The sequence below is a fragment of the Crinia signifera genome, chromosome 3 (assembly GCF_055691185.1).
Source record: "Crinia signifera chromosome 3, ASM5569118v1, whole genome shotgun sequence".
Taxonomy (NCBI): Eukaryota; Metazoa; Chordata; class Amphibia; order Anura; family Myobatrachidae; genus Crinia; species Crinia signifera.
The window spans coordinates 207,847,373-207,866,544 of record NC_139219.1 but is presented as its reverse complement, the minus strand read 5'-3'; the positions used below and the strand labels follow the sequence as shown (position 1 = coordinate 207,866,544).

The following is a 19,172-nucleotide window of genomic DNA, read 5'->3' as shown; positions in this document are numbered from 1 at the left end:
TTGTATGTTGGCTTTTTTACATGTACAGTGTACTCAATGTTTACATAGAGGAAGATATGGGTCTAATTGAGATGTAAAAGGAAGATAGATTTAAATAAATTTAATAAAATTAAAACATTTAAAGAAATGTTTAATCTTACATCTGCATCCACCTATTATATTAGTTTGAATGTGATTAGACTATACCTTTGTCAGCGCCCTTACATAGAGCCCAGCACAAGGGCCATTAAATTCCAGCGCAGGTCTCCACACCCCCTTTTTCTGCATATCTACGTTTGGGAGGGTGGCCTCCCTCCCCTGGAGACCAGCAGCTACCCCAATCACTGGGATACACCAGGGAGCGCAGTGTCTACTACCTACTTTTGTAAAAGGAAGATAGACTACTGCTAATCCTAAAACATTGTGCTTGCCTTATTTCTGTATAACTGTTATTTTATAAGGTTTATATTTGTTTATCAACCGGTACTATTTCATTGTCCCTTTTTAATTTTATGTAAAAGTTTTTTTTCCCCTAAATAAATGCTATAACCACCATTATGAAAAAAGGAAAAATATGAATAAGTTAAGGCAGAGGTTCCCAAACTTTTTTGAATCATGGCACCCTAGAGTATCAGAACATTTTTCAGGGCACCCCTAGGTCAAAGTTTGTTACCAATAATAAAAAAAAAAAAATACATTAAATAAGTTGTGCTAAAATGTCATCCTTAGGTCCACTTATGTGGTGAGGAACTTCTGTTTCCCCACAAATTGGAAGCCCCAAGCACTGATTTTGCCTGTTTCATTGGCCATAAATAATTTGAATTGGTTCTGGACCACCAACCTGCACCCCTGCAAGTGCTCCGAGGCACCCCAGGGAGCCTAGGCGCACAGTTTGGGAACCACTGAGTTAAGGTATAAAATTGTTGCATTGTTAACCACAATGTACCTTGACAAAGGTGACGTGTGGATGTCAGATCTGTTTGGTAGAGTGGCTTCTGCAGACGCCGATGTTTCTGTGGTGGTAGAGTAGATCAATTAACCTTCTGTTGTTACGTCATCTATTTATTTTCAGAAATGAACACCTCATTTTCCCTAATCTCTGCTGGTTTCCAGTATTATTTAAATGCATTCCTTGTTACTGCACACATTCTTTTTAAAAAGAGGTATTTGAACATCTTTAAAATACATCAGGACATTTTATCGCTTTGTATGCATATTTATACTATCTGATCATTTCAATACATAGTGTAACCTTTTTATTGCTGTTTACAACATTTATTAATACTGTGTTGTTACATTAGTATAGTGGCCCAGTATTTACATCGCTGAAGTCATGGGGTTGATTCTGCGTAGGGCTCTATCTGTGTGTAAGTTGCATACTCTCCCATGTTTCCCAGCATCCTCTCTCTTCTTTGGTCAAATTCCTTGATGTTTGAAGGACTATAGATTGCGATTTCCCCTGGGAAAGGGATACATAAATACATATTCACTATAAAGTGCTCCCAAGTGTATTCAAATACAGTCAATGTGAATAAATAATACTATGGAGCTCTGGATACATTGTATGATGTACAATAACTAGGCTAGAAAGGTAATTTGTTGCTGTCACACTTGCCATGTTAACAAAATCAACATCCTGAAATGCCAACACAAATAATGGATGACACAAAAGATGTATAGAAAAATGATTTATGTACAATTCCCCAGATATACTATAAAGATTCCACTTCAACACTTGCTGCTATTCAGGTTCAATTATGCATGCTAGAGCTAGGCCATTGATGGATAGCTGGCAAGGGTTTTCTGTCACACACCAGAGAGATCTCACTTTGGGCCTAATTCAGACCTCATAGCAAGGCTGCAATTTTTTCAGATGGAAAAAACCATGTGCACTGCAGGTGGGGCAGATGTAACATGTGCAGAGAGAGTTAGATTTGGGTGGGGTGTGTTCAAATCTAAATTGCAGTGTACAAATAAAGCAGCCAGTGTTAACACTGCACAGAAACAAAATAACTCCCCCAAATCTAACTCACCCTGCATCTGTTACATCTGCCCCATCTGCAGTACAGCATGGTTCTTTCCATCTGCAAAATTGCAGCTTGCTAACAGGTCTGAATCAGGCCCTTTGTGCTCGATTTTATAGCTTCTTCAGTCTCAATAGAAATAATGGATTCCCCCTTCTTGGGTCTAAGAAACCAATACCGTAGTAAATGTTGTTCTCTATTGGCAATTGTCTCAGTCTAGTCTACCTGTTATTATTAAAGTCTGTCTGTGACCATAACTAGCCCAGTTGTGGCAGTTCCTATCCATTCTGACTACCATCAACAATAGCTTTTCCCCTGGTGTAAACTGTAGGGAAAGTTCAAAATAAATAGAGCTGCTCCTTAGTACCATGTTGTCCCCACATACTGATCAGATCCATTTCTTCTGTGCAGTATTTGGAGTATTTTAGGGTTATTAAAGTGTTACATTTAGAGAACAAATATGAGTGTCCCCTCATCAATAGAAAATATTAACCAGCCCCAGAACTCTGAGCACATGCTGATACAGTAAAACTGGGGGGAAATGATCCCTCTGCTTTTCTAGTAACCAGCACTGGTTTCAACCAGCCAGGGAGTAATGCCATGGCAGGGAGACAAACATCACATTGTGTCAATCAATCATCATCTCAAGAATCATCATCTCAAGAAGCCACCAATAAAGGGGTCCTCTCACCCCGGGGACCCTCAGACCTGTGGTGAAGTTTGGGGCTAAAACTTAATAGTGACAAATAGAAATGATATTGTTTGTTTACAATAGAATACATGTCATAGTAATCCTGCCTCAACGTATCTATGTGTGGGTGTTTAGAATCTTGCTGAATTTGTACACACCATAAACCGATGAGTGTCACCATTAGTAATTATGTGGTTTTTCAGTCTGGTGTTGTTCAGGGTGTTTGTTGAAAAGTCAAACACAATTTTTAGTAAATCTATACCTTAGTATCCAGTGCCATGGTATAGTGGATTGTAATTTAGTAGTAAGCTATACCTTACTGTATGTTACATTTTATATTTCATCTCCATGGAAGTGCTAGATACCAGAAATGATTAGTTATTGTGCGTCTTTGTGGCAGAACAAATTTCCTAAGGAGGGGTGCTGCTGGCCACATTGACTACACCTCCGCCCAGTACCTGGGCCCAGCCCAGCTGTCTGTGTCCCTGCAGGGAGGCTCAGCACAAGTATCAATACCCAAACATGCCAGGATTACAAGAACACTGGCACACTAGCAAGCATGAAACTCCTGGCAATGAGCATGAAACCCTGAACACTAAATCTGTGACAACAAGCATGAAACCCCTGGCAACAAGCAACAAACCCCTGTCAATGAGCATGTGGGTAAAAATTTGAATTAATGTATTGGTGGCGTGCGTAACATTTCTAATTACACCAATCATGTCATTTATATTTGGGATATTGGTCATAGAGTCGACAGTCATTAGGTCGACCACTATAGGTTGACAGTCACTAGGTCGACACATAGGTCAACGTGCATTAGGTTGATAAAAGCAATAGGTTGACATGGAAAATGTTGACATTTAAAAGGTCAACATGAGTTTTACATGTTTTATTGTGTCTATGTTGCAAATGGGATGCAAATTTGCGGGTGAAAAGTACAATATGGTGCGATTTTTAGTCATGAAAATGTGCAAATTTTTAGACCTGTGTGATTTTTTTCAGACCTGAAAGTGTGTGGTATTTAGTAAAATAACAAAAAATGGTGTGGGGGTTCCCCTACTGAGCATAACCAGTCCCCGGCTCATTGAGCCAGATCTGGTTCCAAAAATACAGGGGACAAAAAGCGTAGGGGTTTCCCGTATTTCTGGAACCAGCCCCGGACTCTTAGACGTGTCCTAGTTCCAAAAATACAGGGGAAAAAAAGCATAGGGGTTTCCCGTATTTCTGGAACCAGCCCCAGACTCTTAGACCTGTCCTAGTTCCAAAAATACAGGGGACAGTAAGCATAGGGGTTTCCCGTATTTCTGGAACCAGCCCCAGACTCTTAGACCTGTCCTAGTTCCAAAAATACAGGGGACAATAAGCATAGGGGTTTCCCGTATTTCTGGAACCAGCCCCAGACTCTTAGACCTGTCCTAGTTCCAAAAATACAGGGGACAATAAGCATAGGGGTTTCCCGTATTTCTGGAACCAGCCCCAGACTCTTAGACCTGTCCTAGTTCCAAAAATACAGGGGACAATAAGCATAGGAGTTTCCCGTATTTCTGGAACCAGCCCCAGACTCTTAGACCTGTCCTAGTTCCAAAAATACAGGGGACAATAAGCATAGGGGTTTCCCGTATTTCTGGAACCAGCCCCAGACTCTTAGACCTGTCCTAGTTCCAAAAATACAGGGGACAAAAAACTAGGGGTCCCTCCATATTTGGAAACCAGCACCGGGCTCTAACACCCCGCGGTGTCATACCACTGCCGGGGGACACTTTTTACAAAAGGTCCCCCGGGTGTACAATGCTCACCGTGACTGGTCAGCCTTGGACAGGGTACCTGGGGGAGTAGGGACCCCCTAAAAAAAGAGGTGTCCCCCTAGGATTCACCCATCCGGGGTGTCCCTAGGCAGTGGAGGCTGGACTGATAAGTGTAAAAAAAATAAAGAAATCGCTTTATACAGCCATACTACAAGTCCCAGCAGGCCTCCGCCACATGCTGGGACTTGGTGAACCACAAGACCCAGCATACAGGGCATTAATGGCCCCCCTTGCACTTTTAGTTCACCTATAAAAAGAATGTCGAAATAAAAACACAAACACAGAGAAAGGTATAACTTTAATACAAACAGGGCCACCGACAGGGGGGTTCCATGGTTACAGCTCTGGAGGGGCCCAGGCAGCTGCCCACAGTGGCACGGCACCACCACCCCCCCCCCCCCCCACGCCCACCCGCACAATGCCTACCCCACCCGGCGGCCCCCCAGCCAGGCACGCACAATACACAGTGCAGCCTGCAGAGTGCAGAGCCTAGGATACAGAGGGGCTCGGCGTTCTACAGGCTGCACTGTGCAGTATGTGCTCCTGACTGTCTGTGAAATAAGGGAGATTACTGCTGGTAAGTATTGGAAATTGGGGGGTAGGGGGAGGCGGGGTGCGTGGGGGCGGGCGCATGCGGGGTGTGTGTGTCGCTGGGGGCCTGGACTGATGGTCAGTCCTGGGCCCCAACATTTCTAGTGGCGGCCCTGAATACAAACACTAATTTTACACCAGTATACATACCATTCCTTGCTCCAGCGGTGACTCTGTGCTGTAGCTTCTGAAGGGTTAAGCAGTGACTGAAGGGTGAGCTGATGCCCTTAACACTGACTGTGAGGTGAGCCGGCTTCCTACACATTCATGCTGTTATAGAAGCACTCAGCCCTGATTGGCTGAAAGCTTTCAGCCAATCAGGGCTGAGTGCTTCTATAGCAGGGTGATACCTGCTGTCAGTACTACTTTTCTGGAAAAATAGGTCCAGGAACTCCGGGTCTGGGGGTGGATCAATTAAATCAAAATTAATATATATAATAGAGAGAGGGAGTGAGAGATAGATGTATATATTGTATTTAGAAACAAAGGCACTCACAGGTGACTTTAAAATAAAACTTATCTTATGGAAAGTACATTTTTAGTTCCTGATGATATCATATTTAATTAGAGGTTCAGGAACTGAGTTCCTGCTGGTGCCTGCTGAAAAATAGCACTGCCTGCTGTCAATAGTGTGTAGGAATCTGGCTCACCTCGCAGTCACCTGTGCAGCTGCAGCACAGAGGGGGTTATTTTGGTTCACTCCTTCTGACAAAATCCGTCTTAGAAGGACAAAACCATGTGCACTGCAGGTGGGGCAGATGTTACTTGTGCAGAGAGAGTTAGATTTGGGTGGGGTTTTACTTCAAAGTGAGACCTATATGGCAGTGTAAAAATAAAGTAGTCAGTATTTTCCCTGCACAGAAACAAAATAATTAACCCAAATCTAATTATCGCTGCACATTTTACATCTGTCCCCTTGCAGTGCACATGGTTTTGTTAATCTAAGAAGTAATTAGTCAGAAGGAGTGAACTAGAATAACCCCCAGAGTCTGGAGACAGGACTGGTATGTATACTGGTGTAAAATTAGTGTTTGTATTAAATTAATACTTTTCTCTGTGTGTTTTTATTTAAACATTCTTTTTACAGGTGAACTACAAGTCCAAGGGGGGCCATTAATGCCCCGTATGCTGGAGCTTGTGGTTCACCAAGTCTCAGCATGCAGGGGAGGCCTGCTGGGACTTGTAGTTTGACTGTAAAAAGCTATTTTTTTTGTAATTTTACACTAATCAGCCCAGTGTCCACTCCCTAAGGACGCCAGGGACAGCCCTGAGCTTCAGCCCTGGATGGGTGAATCCTGGGGGCACCCCTTTATTTAGGGGGCCCTCACTCCCACAGGTACCCTGTCCAAGACTGACCAGTCACGATGAGCATGGTACAGGCCGGGGGACCTTATGTAAAAAGTGTCCCCCAGCTGTGGCATGACACCGCAGGCTGTTGGAGCCCAGTGCTGGTTCCAAAATATGGGGGCCCCCTAGTTTTGTCCCTTGTATTTTTGGAACTAGGATGAGTCCAAGAGTTCGGGGCTGGTTTCAGAAATACTGGGGGACCCCTACGCTTTTTGTCACAAGTATTTTTGGAACCAGGTCCGGCTCAATGAGCACAGGGGCTGGTTATGCTCAGGAGGGGGAACCCACGCCATTATTTTATATTTTATTTTAACTTTTCCACATTTTTTAAGACAGAACCATGCACAGATCACACTGGTCTGTGCATGTTTCTGTCAAAATCGTCTGTCACAACCTGGTCTGCTTATGTTGCGAGTTTTACAAAATCACATCCTATTAAATTTGCGAGTTGTATACTTTTTAATGGGAAAAACATCTGGTTGTTAATTGAAGTGTGTTGAAAATTTGACAGCTCAGGATTTTCGCAGTTGAAAGTGGGATTTTAACTTTTATTGTTGGTGATTTGGGATTTTTTTAGCATCTCTCCACATGAAAGTTATATGAAGGATCCAGACCAGGTTTTGGAACATTAGCAGAACCCAGGTGTGTAATCAGCAGCACTAAGGATTTCCAGGGTAGAGTCAGCTGGTGAATTAGCAGAATAAACCCCTTTATGTGTAACAATGATTAGGATTCCTTGTACTTCGGACATTTTCCACAGAGAAGTAGCACATGGAGCGGCAATAGTGCTATTTGTGCCATTAATGTTGCGACTGACTAACAACTGCATAGGGGCAGAGCTATACGATACTATTATATAATGGAGTCATTAAGTCCATCTACAGAGAATGCAGGGCCTCTGCAATTATCTGGGCATTGTGCACACTGTACTAGGAAGTGGACAGAATATTTATGTCTATCCTATGCAGGTTTAAAGAACTTTACTGTCTTAAGGCCCCCATACACTATGCGATTTTCGGCCGATTTCATCCGATTTCGGCCCACATGTGTTTGACATCTGATCTGATCTGATGCGCGGTCCCGCGCGCATCGGATCGGATCATGGCGTCGTACCTACGGAACATTCTTTTCAATAAGATTTCTTTCTATTCTCCCGCCGCGCCGACAGTATCTACTCTGCGACGCCTGCGGTCCCCGCCTGCACTACCTCCGCAGGGAGCCGTCAATGCGGGGGGGAGGGGGGCGCTGCTAGTAAGACAGGGGGGCGCTGCGGGGGACACAGAGTTGGCAGTAACAGAGCCGGGCAGGAAAAGCTGTCAGCGCTGGATAAAAAGCCCATACAATGAATGGGCAGCCTGTGATTGGCTGAGCGCTCTCTCAGCCAATTGCTGACTGGCTGAGAGAGCGCTCAGCCAATCACAGGCTGCCCATTCATTGTATGGGCTTTTTTTTCCAGCACTGACAGCGCCCGCCTCCCCCTGCCCGGCTCTATCACTGTCCCCCGCAGCGTCCCCTGCACGCTGCCTTAGCAGCGCCCCCCACCAGCAGCCCTGTTCTGCAGCCCCCCCCCCCCTGCTCCCCAGGTTTACATGTGATAAATCAAGACGATTTATCACATGTAAAAAATGGCACATCAAGTGCCAATCTTATCAAGCTCCCCCGGGGATCTGCCGGGGAAGCTCAGGGGGAAGTCGGGGGCGACTTGTCCTCAGGACAAGTCGCCCAAGTGTATGGGGGCCTTTAGCCTCTGATGGGAAGCTAATCCAATTGTCCACTACCATTTCTGTGAAGTATTTATCCTCAGATTTTACCAACCCAGCATTTGAATTGCCTTCCTTTTTGATCTTTTACATTGCTTACCTGCCTTTAAAGGCCCATACACACTTGAAGATTTTCATTTCAAAAGACTTTGCCAAAATCTTTGATAGCTATATCTTTCACCAAAGTAGTGCGTACATACTGAGCTATTTTCCCCAAAGAGCAAGAGATTTTCAGGAGGCGAAAGACTTTGCTGAAAATCTTTCATTATAAATGGGCTGGGTTTGAATTCCAAGGGTTCCATATATACACAGTACATTGGTGGCAGTGGGCATATAAATATATAAACATTGGTGGGCAGTGTTGATGCTAATTTATGATTTATGCATTGCTGGCACAGACCAGCAATGTATACGTTACTGCCAACACTGCCCATCAATGTTTATATATTTATATGCCCACTGCCACAAATGTATATTTATTTAAATGCAACCCCCCCCCCCCCCCATGTGCCCCTGGAGCGACTCGGCGGCCGTCACCACATCCCCCTCCAGCCCCTTCCCTCCCTCGGTGAGATGTGGCCGCATAGTTCCCCTGTGGAGCAAAGCGGGTAAGCGCCAAAGCGCCCTCCCTCCCCGCCTGGGGCGCCCCGTGCCCTACACTATCCATAGCCGTCCCCAGCAGATAGTGACGCACACAGCTGCCCACCAATGTTTATATTTTATATGCCCACTGCCACCAATGTATTCATTTAAATGCACCAACAATATATTATAATATAAATTAATATATATATATATATATATAATATAAATATATATTATATATATATATATATTATATAACATATATATATATATATATATATATATATATTAATTATATATATATATATATATATATATATATATATATATTATATATTATATATTATATATATATTGGTGCATTTAATGAATACATTGGTGGCAGTGGGCAGAATAATATAACCATTGGTGCCCAGCAGGGTGTTAGCAGGGAGCAGTGCTGTCTGCTCCGTGTGTTTAGGCTGGGGGCGGGGCTAGCCTGGCCGGGGAGCAGGTCTCTGCAGCAGCAGCAGCAGCATCCAGCCGGCCAGCCAGACGGAGCACAGGGGTGAGTATGACGGGCGAGGGGGCGAGGGGGCGGTCCGCCGGGCTGAAAGTGGTTAATCTTTCAGCCCGGTAGGCGTACACACATGGCGATGATGGATGAAAAACCATCCATCATCGCCACATCTGCTGGTAAAACCAGCAGATGAACCACTTTCCTAGCGATGATGCGGGAGCGCGCATCATCGCTAGTCGGCAATCTCCGGGGCATACACACTGGGCGATTTTCGGCCGAAAATCGCTCAAAACGGCTGTTTTGAGCGATTTTCAGCTGAAAATCGTCAAGTGTGTATGGGCCTTAAGTCTTCTGAAAAAATGACTCCTAGATCCCTTTTCATCCTCAGTAATTTCCTATATAGTGCCATTAATACTATATTTAGCCTTTGGATTTTTGAGACCCAAGTGCATGATTTAGCATTTTGTGGTACAGGTTGAGTATCCCGTATCCAAAATGCTCGGGACCAGGAGAATTTTGGATAACGGATTATTCCGTATTTCAGAATATTTTAATATTTCAATAATGTATTTTGAAGTATCTTGCATTTATGCTGTCTAAACACATCAAACACATGAAATGCACACAATTATATTTTATTTGTTCAAAAAAACAAGGTTTCAAAACATAAAACAAAATGTGTGTACTATCTCAGATATTGAATTTGAATGCCAAGCAATCATTTTCTTGTACATATATAGTGCCAGTTACATAACGTGTGCTCAGTAGTACCAGTTACATATCATGTCCAGGTCAGTAGTGCAAGTTACATATCATGTCCTCAGTAGTGCAAGTTACATATCAGGTCCTCAGTAGTGCTGTTATAAATGTCCCCAGTGCGCTTTTAGCAAAATAAAAATTTCCCACTTTCTGGAATGTATGGTTTTCGGAATAATTCGGATAACGGCTATTCGGATACGGGATAGTCAACCTGTATTATACTGTAATTGCCATGCTCTTGATGATTTCTTTCATCTACATAGATCATTAATAATTTGATTCACCCTTTCTGGAGTTTCTGCCCTGTGGAATACATTTTGTGTCCTGCAAAAATGCTTAATTTCCCTTCAATACCATTTGCAATGCCACTTATATTAAAAAGCACTGGTCCACGTACAGATCCCTGGGGCACACCACTGGTTACACTACCCTCCTGTGAATGCACTCCATTTACTACAAACACTCTGTTTTCTATCCTGCAATCAAAATCTTATCCATTCAACCATTTTAGCGTTGAAAGTACATTCAAAGTTTATTAAGCAGTCTGCGATGTGGGACAGTGTCGAAAGCCTTACTTAAGTCTACATATGATATATCTATGCCCCCCCCCCCGCACACACACATGCACACATTTATTTGTACTTTCGTTACCCAGTCCAAAAAGTCAATACATTTTGTTTGGTATGATCGCCCCTGAGTAAAGCATACTGTTTGGGATCCTGTAATTGCAACTTTCTATAAAGGGAATATAAGCAGTCACAATACTAATTATTTCATAAACCGAACTGGCTTCTATTTTCCTTGTGCTTTTCCTAGCCCTTTTGATAAAGAGTTACGTTGCCTTTAGTATTGCACTTCTTTTTGAGTTCCTTCACTCTGCCAAAGAATTGCTTACACATGTAGCTTTATGTAGAAAGTAAAAACTCCTGTTTTTTTATTTTTTATAAATAAAATGATTTATTGATATGCTATAGAAATAGAAATCATTCCTGCTTTGCTGAGCAAAAGTTATTCATATACAAATTATGTTCATATTTATATACAAGACATGCAGATAATACAGTACAGTACATCATTTTCTTGAAACTTGTGTAGCATTGCACAACATTTTTTGTGCGAAAAATAAAAGATGTGTAAACAGCCCTGCTTTAAGTGATTTTCAATTAATATATAAAATGTTCATCCTGTATTATTGATTACATATGCAGGCATAATATTCCTTATGTTGAAGAAGAGAAGGTGAAAATACTTTATATGGTTATTGGATACTAGAGATACTTTACATAATCCATTACAAAGTTCAAAATCTTACATATAACTGTCTGTAAATACCCTGTTTTGTTGTATCACTGTCCCCTTTGTAAAGCGCAACGGAATATGCTGCGCTATATAAGAAACTGTTAATAAATAAATAAAATAAATATAAAGTCTCCATGTAGGTAGAATGATTTAATAGAATGAAATACAATAGGTTAGTGATATATCTCTCTTAGACATACTGTAAGTGTCAAAATTCTACTGCCGGTAATGGGTATGACTCAGTGACTTGCAGCGATGGGGAGTCCCTAAAGAAAGATAGCTCATATGTCCCAGGTTCTGTTTCTGCTTCCCACCGGTGTGTTGCTAAGAACAGTGAACAGGTATGTGAAAGGACAGAAAATGGGTCAATGATGATTAAAGCAATCTAAGGTATCTGCTTCAGGGTGTTGGGCTGAGCAGGAAATACTTACTAAGATGTGTTTCTACACTTCAATCTTATAAGACTAAGCTGCTTCTCCAATTATTCTGTCAGTTTGAAATAATGTCCAATAGAACACTGTTTTGCATCCTATACCCTCAATACATACGGACTATTTCTATGGGACTCTCATTGTGCAGAGTCACACTGCACCCCCCTCCCCCCCACACACACGCACACATACACACACCTGCTCCCGCACTAGGTCCATAACAGGGGTTCCTGTTCAGCTCTACTTTGAAATTGACAAAAGTTTGACACAAGAAAAGGTTAATATGCCAATGGTTTACACATGAAAAGGTTGGCACACGTTTTTTTCATGATTTTCTATTTTTAAACCAACTTATTATTGTTTCGCCATCCATGTGGGCATGCAGTGAGAGTATAATAGTGGGCTGAGCCCGAAGCATGGTAATCAAACACTTTCTTCTAATTGGAGGCCCATGTCGAGACACCAAAAAGTGAAAACTCATGTCCAGTATTCTCGTGTCAACCTTTTGCTTGTGTCAACTTTTTGACCATGTAAACCTATTGACTGTCAACCTAGACACTGTTGATGTAATAATATACACCCTTAGTTATAAACAGAATCCAATAACTTTATAAAGTATATTTTTGCCTTACTTTGTTCAATACAAAGAATATTTTATGATATCTCTTATATATTTAGCCAGATCTGTCAATCTGTGAGTGTGTGTATAACGCTGGGTGGAGTCTGGCAGTGCACTCTGCCCCCCACCCAGCATTATACACACAGCCCACAGATACACAGTTGTGGCCTGGCCAGCTTCACACTCACCAGCACTACCCACATTTACGCGTCCAACCCCACCTGCACACTACATTTAAAAGCATCAGCGCCACCCACATATACCACGCCAGCAGCATCCCCTTGTCCAGTTCCTGTGATCCCGGAAGTCTCGCGGAGACAACAGTGCCTCACAGTCTACTCCCGCAAGTCTTGCGGGTAGTACACAGCCTCCAGCTTCACAGTCTCGCGGGAACTTCCGTGAAAGCACGCTCCACACCCTGCAGCCGCAAGACACCCAGAAATAGTGCTCCCACTGCACTCTACCCCACCAGCTGCAAAAGATCACCTGCCTGGTACCCTGAAACCCGCAACTGCCCACCGCCTGCTACCTCGGCACCCGCCAGGATCAGACACCTGAACCACGGACATCTCTCCAGTGGTGTAGCTAGGTGGCATGGTGCCCGAAGCAAGGGTATGTGTCGCCACCCCCCCCCCCCCCCAGCACCACCTCATTTTTAGCAGGCCTCCCCACTTTCCTATAAATCAATTATTACATTATTGCCCAATTGCCCGTCCCATAGTCATTTTTTAGGGCCTCCCTTGTTTTACATACATACACAAACACAAATAGTATGTACAGTATGCATACACACACACACACACACATAGCATACCTACACACACTAGATAGATAGGATACACACAGCATGCAGTGCATACATACATACAGCATAAAGTCATACACACAGCATACATATATACACATACACAGGCACACAAATACATACCTCCCAACTTGTGTCCGGATGAAATAGGGACACTCGCGCGGCGAAGCCGCGCGAGCGTCCGAAAAGGGGGCGTGGCGTATGCAAATGAGGGCGCGGCTTATGCTAATTAGCCGCGACCTCGTTTTCATACGAGAATAGACGCTGTGCGCATGCGCACAGCGTCTATTCTACTAGATTGGGGGGTCTCCCAACTGCCACCCCCCGCAGCGGGACAATGCCTGCCGCGGGTGGGACGTCGGGACAGGACCCGAAAATCGGGACTGTCCCGACGGAATCGTGACAGTTGGGAGGTATGCAAATACATACATAAATACAGCATACATACACATACAGGATACCTACAAACATACAAATAGCATGCATACACACAAAACCCACACACAGCATATTATCATATACACACATACAGCATGCATAAACACACACACAGCATATAAACTCATGCAGCATACCTACAAACATACATATACTGTAGCACACACTGCCAGTGCCGCCCCCTCACACCCACGGAGCACTAACCAACACCTTTGAGGAGAAGAGGACATCAGTGCCCGGGAGAGGAGCTGCTGCTGCTGCCTGCACATGCTTCCTGTCTGTGTATCCGGTCAGCTGAGCTCTGCTGTGCTGTTTGAGCTCTCTGTGAGGAGCCTTTGCAGCAGCTGCTGAGCTGCTCTGAGCAGAGTGGCCCCGAAAAGTGCAGAGACGGAGACAAGGCTGTCTTGTCTCTGCAGCAATTAAGAAAAAAAAAAAATTGAAACATTGTTTCCGTCTGTGGCTCCAGCTGATCTTGTGAGCCAGCAGCACAGCAGAGAAAAAGACATAGGTGCCGTTAGCAATGCACAGCGCCATTTGAACCTCTGGCGCCTGGAGCATGAGCTCCACTGGCTCCATGCTAGCTACACCACTGCATCTCTCACTGTACCACCAACGGCTACCAGGTACCATTGTGATACCAGTACCGTTTTGATACCACTATACAGTACCACCAACAGCTGGACTGTACACCTATCCAAACAATCCATAACATTACACAATACACACACAACGGCCACTCCACACCCGTGCCACTACAGACTAGCCCCCACATAGTACCCCCACTCCCCTTTACTCAGCCGCAGTACCTCTGCATCCGCTCCTCCAAACCCTGCACCACCCCACAAAAATCTGCCACTCAACATACTCCTTCCCGGCAACACCCCCCCCCCCCCAAAAAAAAAACAAAAACACACACTATCTTTGCACCACTCCCTCACCAAATCACACCACTGCCACATACACCTACAATACTACTACACATGCACACCCCCCTCCCACACTACACCCACAGCCCACCCTCCCCTATACATGACACTACAACCTCACAAACATCCACAACAAAAACACACTACATCTCTCAACTGCAAAAAAATATGCACCACTGCCTGCTACCTGCCCACCCACCAGGATCACCCTCCCGCTTCACACTACCTCCACACCCCAAAGTCCATGCCACTCCCTACACCAGCAACAGCATATGCTTCCACCACATTGCAGATGGACACCTCTCACTGTTCCACCGACGCCTATCAAGCCAATCCTCACATCACAGGATACCACCATACCACCAACGGGTGACTGTCTACCTCTCCATTTCACACATTTAAAGTATTCACAGTTTAATTGGGTGGAGCCCTTTAAGACGGTGTGTAGAGCGCAATGAATCACCGACTATCTATATATATGTAATCAATGATACAGCCTTGATTCAGTGTGAATAACAGAATTACATTTTCTTTTATCCATTAATTGAAAATCACTCACAACAGGGCGTTTGCACAGCTTTTATTTTTCTCAGAAAAAATGTTCTGCAATGCAACACAAGTTTTAATTCATATTATGTACTGTATTACCTGCATTATGTACTGTATTACCTTGTATTTAAATATGACCATTGTTTGTATATAAATAACTTGTTTTTCAGCAAAGCAGAAGAATGATTTCTATTATCAATAAATGTTTGAGTACATGTCAGTACTCTTGGGAGCACCACCAATACAGTAATGCTTACTGGGTGGCTGACTGCAATGTTCTGTGCCTCTAGACTACTCCCTCATTTATGAATAATTCCGAATAGCTGTGTAGCTACAAATATATATTTTATTTCCACAAAATAAGTTCAGTTTCTCTTTAGTAAGCAGAAACCATTGATGGTTGTATAATTAAAATGTCAGGAATGACAACTCTTCTGGATCTGCTTCCGTTTCTTCAGATAGTCCGAACGCTGTTGCACATTCTTTCAACGCTGCTCCCAGGTATTCCACAGCTTCTGGTGCTGCTCCTGGCTCTTCTGACGCTTTTTCTCTGCGGGAGCTCTTCTCCGCTCCCTCTTTACGCAGGACTACTAGCAATGGGAGGTACTGTTCCATGCAGTACAGTGAGTTGGGAAGGATGGGTACGTCCCATGGCCAAAATGCTTGCTAGCCAGGCGGTGATTCCCAATGACTCTGTCGACTCTGGGTGCAGCCATACTGTTCTGTGTCATGTGACTGCTGCTAGGCTAGCTGCCCACGCTGCTACCTGTCCCCTCCACCCCTTGGTGGGCCCTTCCTCTCCCAGTCTGACACTGGCTGTATTTTATAAAAAAACATAATGCATAATTTGTTTTCAGAAACTGTATTTTTCCATTGCCTCCAGATTAGCACATGCTTGTTTTTCTTCTCTAGTTATGAGGGCTCATTAATCAGGCAGCTAAATTGAACAATGTTAGTGATTCTAATGTTATTAAAGTATTTTAGAGTACTGAACATTGAAATAATCAGCTGCATGCACTTCTCTGTAGTCAATATGCTAATTGTTTTGTCATGCTCTTGTCTTATTAATGAGCATATGCCAGGTATTTCCATCATTACTCTAAACTTGTTCAGCATTAAAAACATCAAAACAACATTTTTTCCCCACTTTTCTACTATCTGCTCATAAGCAATATTTCCACATAGGTAAGTGGAATATCATTATATGTCTTGACCATTTAAAAAAAATGAAATATAGGTCATGTTTATTTTAATGATTTCACACTGTGACATGTAGAGAAGTATTCCATTAACTAGCAATAGCACACTGCATGGCTCCAATGGAAAGATCAACATTGTGGCAACATTGTTATATCATTTAATAAGGTGATATTTTATTCCGGAAAAGCAAAGAATTGTCACATACTGTGAAATAATACTAATTCCAACTCTACAGATTCTTATGACTTATCACTCCCACGTATTGGTAGTGGTCAAAAAAACATGTTATCAGTGCACAACATTCATTTCTAGCATTAATGTCATACATTTTGGCTGTGCAAACTAATATGACAAATAAGAATAGGAGCAAAATAGAACTGTGCTGCTGGACAGTGGACACTAGATGATATTTCATCTGATCCGACAGATTGGACTGACATACCGGGCACGTCGTCCAGTGTGTACACGGTATGTCACTGACCATACACACTCCTGTGCATCATCAGCAATATCTTCCTTCATTGGTCCTGCATGCAGTACTGACAGAAGACATTGCAAGTGGGGGCCATGCTGCCTGATACAGCATGGCCGGTGCTGGCACTCAGTCGCTGCCAGCTTCGGCAAGTGTGCATGCACTCACCAAACCACTTGTAGAAACACACACTCTCACTTTTAGAAGAAATAAGCCACATGATACATTTCTTAGGGAAAATGATCAGTAATCTTTTGGTATATAATGACTACACCTTTTAGCATGGTAGTGCATTTGGCTTATAATAATGAAAGCCAAGCTGTATAGCTAAGTTCCAACTGGAGCACAGAGTTACAGGGAAAACCACCCCACTCCTTTCTCTAATGCCAGGTTCGGTACTTGTTTAGTTTCAGTTACCTACTTATTATAGTGCCCCTTTCAGAATCGGCCTCGTGTTCCCGCGACCAGCGTAGTCATCGTAGTCAGTCAGAAGTAGCGTAGTGTGTTCCATAGTCAGTCAGAAGTAGCGTAGTGTGTTCAGCTAGTCAGTGTAGGTCCCTGGCTACGTTATCAGTACTGTTGCCGGGAATTGCATCTCTGTCCCTGGCATCCCTGGCAAGTGTTTTTCAGCACCTCTCTCACACTGCCGGCGACAGCATGATCCCTTCTCTTTAACAGAGAGAGGATCATGCTGTCTGGGGGAGAGGCGCTCCATCTGTTTGACAGCAGGATCGTCTCAGACGCTCCATTAATGAGACGCTCCTGCGCCTGAGTAGCAATTACGGCAGGGTACACCAACCCTGGCTACAGGGTTAGGGGTTCTGTAGCGCCTTTTGAAACCCCCACTATCCACGGCAGCCCGAAGCACGGCGAGCGCACGCATTACGCGTCCTCCTGACCTTTTCATACGCCCACTATCCACGTCGGTGGGGAGTATGGTGAGCCACGCAAGGGGATGCAGATTACATGTAAGGTAATTCGGTTTCTCCTCTGGAGTTCTATGTCAGCAGCATGCTGCAGAAATCACCAGGGAAATGGCCACTGCCAATGGGAAGTAGACTCTGGGATAGTGCTAGGGTCCCCTTATGACCGTACTGCACTCCAAGCTAGAGGGCCTCCTCCTCTCTAGAAGTTTCTTGGATTATTACTATATTAGAGGGTCAGATACATGATCTTAAATGGCTGTCCAAGGCTCTGTGGGTAGATGTATGAAGCAGTGATAAGGGAGGAGAAGTGGCCCATGGCAACTAATCAGCACTGAAGTAACATCTATAATTTGCATAATATAAAATTATACAGAGCAGCTGATTGGTTGCCACGGGCAACTTCTACTCTGGCTCTCTTTTACTCCCTTATCACTGCTTCATACATCTGCCCCTGTGAGTTGTCCTCATCCTGTGGTAACTAGCGACACACTAATGGGCTCTTCATGCTGTATATACCAGTGGTATGTCACTTGAAGACTCTCTGCAGGAATATGTACCATGTAATAATGATTATGCATAATTATTTATGAATTTCATCTTCCATAGAAATTAAATAAAAAATGTATTTTAAAATTGGACACAAAGAGGGAAAGGTCAAGACAATAATATTTCACAGCCCTAAGAAGTAAAACTTAAGTAGAAAAAGTCCTGAAGAGCGTCTAGGCGACATAAGCATCTATGTCGAAAAAAAGGGAAAATGATTAATGCAGTCCATATATATGGTAAGTTAGCATGGGGAAAATTCCTGTAAAGTCATCAAGGATGCTTGGTCTGTGATGCAACATAAGACTGTAGCCAAAATATACTGTTCCTTGCTGGGTATAACCAAGTACAGTATAGTGAGGAGCAGTGGAGTAGTCCTTCAAGCAATAATAATAATAATAATAATAATAATAATAGAGTAATACTAGAACTTTATTAAGGGGCATAGCAGTTCCTATGAGCCTTATTCTAGTTCACTCTTTCTGACAAAATCCTTCTTATACTGCTTTCACATTGCAGAAATGGGTAATGACACGGTATTCTTAAATGGGACTTTAAAACGGGTCTGAGCCTTGAGACCTTTCACATTGCAGGTGAAAACCGTTTTAAAAATCATTTAATACCATTCAAACATTCAACCCGTTTAACCCCCAAGGGACACGTTTCAAGCCATTGAAATAGAGCTGTTCAAACTGCCAAAAAAAACGTATTTGAACAGTGTAGGACTCTGCTTTTTAACCGTGTTGAAATACCGGTTAACTTTAACCGGTAAATCAACTCTGGCACTTTCACATTGCAGCCTTAAACGTTTTAAATTGGAAAAAAAACGGCAATATACCGTTTTAAAAGTGCGATGTGAAAGGGGTAGTAGATGGACAAAACCATGTGCACTGCAGGTGGCAGTTGTAAAATGTATAGAGA

The 19,172-nt window shown here is 43.4% G+C and overlaps 1 long non-coding RNA gene across 1 annotated transcript in view; it reads right to left on the bottom strand.

Annotated features, from left to right (window-relative positions):
• Positions 1 to 1,220: 1,220 nt before the first annotated feature.
• Positions 1,221 to 19,172, bottom strand: part of LOC146064147 (uncharacterized) — a 338,403-nt gene continuing 320,451 nt past the window's right edge. Inside the window, exon 3 of the long non-coding RNA XR_014471757.1 lies at positions 1,221 to 1,438. This is a non-coding gene — a long non-coding RNA (uncharacterized LOC146064147). The remainder of the gene's footprint in view (positions 1,439 to 19,172) is intronic.